This window comes from Pteropus alecto, unplaced genomic scaffold (genome assembly GCF_000325575.1).
Source record: "Pteropus alecto unplaced genomic scaffold, ASM32557v1 scaffold67, whole genome shotgun sequence".
Classification (NCBI taxonomy): domain Eukaryota; kingdom Metazoa; phylum Chordata; class Mammalia; order Chiroptera; family Pteropodidae; genus Pteropus; species Pteropus alecto.
The window spans coordinates 7703109-7707277 of NW_006441061.1; positions in this window are offsets into that span (position 1 = coordinate 7703109).

Here is a 4169-nt window from a genome sequence, read left to right on the forward strand (position 1 = left end):
CCCACCCCACCCCACCCCGCCCACCTCTCTCTGCAGACTCCCCCAGACCCGAGGGGGCAGCAAGTGGGCCGGGGGCTGCACTGAGAGGGGGGGTAGGGGGCCCTGTGAGTGCCGGGGGATATCACACAGACTCAGTGCCAAAACAACGCCCATCTCTGCTCCCGCGCTTCCGAGGTCAGAGGTCTGAAATCAGTCCCACGAGAGGCAGCCAGGCGTTCGCAGGGCTGGCCCCTCTCTCCTGGGGCTGGAGGCCCCACACGCCCGGCTCGCGGCCCCTTCTCCGGCTTCGGGGCAGCAGCGTCTTCTCGCCTCCGACCCCTGCTCCATCCTCACCCCTTCTCTCTGACTCTCCTGCCTCCTCGAGAAAGGACCTGTGTGACGTACCGGGCACCCACGTCATCCAGGGTCCTCTCCCGTCCCACGATCCTCGACTCGATGACGTCTGCGAAGTCCCTTTGGCCACGTAAGGTCACACAGTCACAGTTTCTAGAGATCAGGACATGGGCAGCTTCCTCTGCCTGTGTGTGACCCAGTCCGACCCCCATCACCCCTGGTCTTTCGGTAGCGCCCACCTGCTGTGGCTCCGAGGGGTCTGACCCCCAGTTCGGCCCGGGGCCGACCGCCATCAGACAAGCCGGCAGCGCCCGCTCTTTCATCGCTGGTTGCAAAACATAATTACGGATGTGGAATAAATTACGCGTTATCACGGGCGATTACTCCCTGCTCTTCCTGCCATCATTAAGCAACTAAGTGACACGGCCAGATGCTCCGACACGGGCTGCCGCTGGCGGCGTCAAGCACCGCCGAGGGCGAGGCCAGGACAAATCAGATGGTGACGGACGCGCGGGGGTCGCTGGCTCGAGTCTCCTGCTCTTCCTGCCGGCACCTGCAGGCATGGGAGACGCCGCGGGGTCCTTCGCCAGGGCCCAGCTTGTCGCCATCCTGGTCTGAGCTCTGTCCCCTCCCCGCCCCGTCCTTCTTGGCCCGGTTCGGTTTCCTGAGAAAATGCGTTTGCGTTTTTCTGGAGAAACAGAAGCGGAGTCCGTCCACTCGCTCGGGCCGGACGCCACCGCAGAGGCCCCGGCGTGAGCCTCGCCACGTCCCCGTCCCTCGCTGCCCAGAGGGAAGGCCTGGCTCGGCCCCTGGGCTGACCTCTTGTCTGAATTTCAGGAGCCACTTCGCTTTCGTTTTCCAGCGTGGCAGCTGGAGTGGTGACCCCAAGTCGCCGGCTTCACAGTCACGCCTCATCGGCCCTGGACCCATCTTCTTAAGCGTGCCGGCGTGGCCTGTCCCCTGCTCAGAGCCCTCAGTGGCGCTGACCGCCCTCCGATGGGTCCAGCCGCTTCGAAGCCCGGCACCCTCGGCTGAAAACCTGAATCTCCTCGGCGTGCTCACCTGTGAACAGGTGAGCAGAGGCACCTTGCTCACTGGTGCCGAGGATGCAACGCCACAAGGCACGCGGCCTGCAGCCCGGAGGAAGTCCTGCCAGCAGCACAGCAGCCACCGCAGCCCTGGGTCCCGGCAGGCTGGCTCGTGTCCCTAAAAAGCCTGCTTGCTGTCTGGACTGCGTTCACCCATTCGCCCAGTCTGGGGTGCTGGGTTGGAGCCGGTCGCCCAGCGACCCCCTTCAGGGGTGAAGGGATGAAGCAGTGGGCCTGGGGACCTCATGTCACTGCGGCACGAAGGTGAAATGTGCCCACGACATGACCACAGTGTGGCCGAGCTCTGCGGGGCGGGGTGCTGAGCTGGCCTCTTAAAGCCAGCGCTGCCTGGTGTGGCTCAAGACACATTTTTTATTACAATAACTGTGGCAAGGACTAGCCCCTTCACCCCATTTTCTGATGCCCCCGGATCCAGTACACCACCTCTGCTAGCCTCCCCAGCATGCCGGTGGGGATTGGGGGACCAGCCCTGGCCAGCAACACGGGGAGGCAGCCGTGAACCCCCACGGGACCTCCTCTGCCACCTCCGCTTCGTCTGTTTCTTTGACGACCCTGCAGGTCGGGGAGGGAGACGCCTGGGGCCCTGCACACTGCGTGGAGCAGAGAGGAGGGGCGGAGAGAAGCAGAGCTCGCCTGTCAGGCTGGGGACCGACTCTGTGGGACCCCTGCCTCCGGGGGGTCTCTTTCTAAATCTGGAACTGGCAGTGCAGGAGGTCCCCGGAAACGACAAGCATGCGGAGTGGGGTGGCTGTGCCTGCATCTGGGAAGGCCCAGGAGAGGTGACAGTACTGCCGACCCCCGAGGTGGACGGCACGGAGCTGTCGCCTTCACCCGCCGTTCAGAGCCTCGCTCTCCGTCCTCCGGGCGCTGCTGGGCACTGGCTGGCAGCCTGGGGGGACACCTGGGCCGGCTTCTCTGGCAGTTTAGAAGTCAACTGTTTTACGTCCGGAAAGGGAGGCCAGGAGTCACCGCCCCGATCCGGTCAGCGGACCCCGCGTGGCCCGTGGCGGCCAGCGTTTCACAATGTCCTCCCATGCGCACGGCCTGGGTTACGACTTGTTTAAGAAGCCGCTAGAAAGTGCAGACTCTTCCCCATGCAGAAAAGCAACAAGCCCAGCATCTCCGATCAATAAAATCCCATTCTGCTGACTCTGAGAGAGGCTGGCATGTCGCCGTGGGGGGCGGCTCTGTCTGCGGGGAGCTGGGCGGGGCCTCCGGAGCAGGGGAGGCTTCTGGGCCGGTTGGACTGAAAGAGACTCATCTACAGGTGGACCTGCGGTGGGAGGGGGGGTTGTCACCTCGGGAAGAACCTTGGGGGAGCCCCCTGGGGACTCAGGCTTACACGTCGCGGGGCTGGGAGGGACACGGAGGTCCCTCCTTTCAAGCCATGGGCAGATCCCGGCAGCCACTGCAGCCAGGGCCAGAAGCTCCCACTGTGGCAAGGCCGGGCACATCAGCTGACACCCCTCCTTGCACCTGTCTCCTTGTGGCTCTGCCCCTCAAGGCTGAAGGAATCTAATTCTTCCTCAGCCAGATGTCAGGCCAGCGACTGAGGCCCCCCCGAGGTGGCCGGCCCAGCGCCTCTGCCAGACCCGGCCTGGCAGGCCTGGCTGTCAGCTGCCCCTCGAACCCTGTGTCCTTAGTGCTCCATGCACCGCTACCCCGTCCTAGCCCTGCATCCCGGTTCCCTTCGTCATACCCCATGTGGTCGCTTCTCCCCTTATCCAGACTCACCCCGTCCTCCCCGATGCCCCAGACCCACGGTCTGCCACGGGAACAACCAGCCAACGTGTCACGGCAGCGGTGGGGTGCCGGGGCCCTGTGGCCGCCCCGGGCCCTGAGCCCGCTCCTCTCTGCAGATGTCTGGGCGTAGGGGCCTCTGTGGTCCCGTGGCTCCAGTGGGGCCTTCCACGCAGCCGGCGCCAGTGACAGGGACCCCAGACCCTCAGAGTAGGAGCCTTAGATTTTTGGCCAAAATGTTGCAGTCGCTCAGAGAGAAGTGACCGTGAGAGGCACGGCCTTGCCCAGGCGGGGGACCCCGACCACACCCCAGATCCCTGGGCACACCTGTCTCTCACTTCTCACACTCATGGCCCACCAGGAGCCATGGCGACATCTCCCAGGGCCAAACCCGGGCAGAGGTCCTGGCTCAAGCTTCCCCAGGGTCAAGGACGTAGCCTGGGGCCAGGGTGTGGACGCTTGCAAGGGCCTCCTATAAGACAACTGGAAAGATGACAATCCATCCCAGGGCATTCTGCTGGACACTGCCATGTGCCCCCCCTCCCCCACCACAGTGTGAGGCCTGGGGATCCGGCAGTGAGTGAGTGAGTCACAGGCGGGGAGCTGGGAGGCGCATGCCAGCCAGCATGGCTGGAAAGCCCGCAGCACGGGGAAGGCAAAGAATTTATGAGTATTGTTTTTGAAACAACTGGTTGCTTCTAATGAAATAATGTTTCCATAACTCACCGCTAATTTGTTTTCGAGAGCAACCTGCTGAGTCTCCTCCTGGAAGGATCTGCGTCTGAGCCTCTGTCTCTGTGCTCGGAGGAAGTCACACACATACACACACACACACACACACGCACACACACGCGCACACACACACGCGCGCGCGCACACACACACACGCACACGCACGCGCACGCACACGCACACATACACACGCGCACACACACGCACACACGCACACAGGCTGTCACAGTAGGAGGGACCCTCACTTGCTATCAC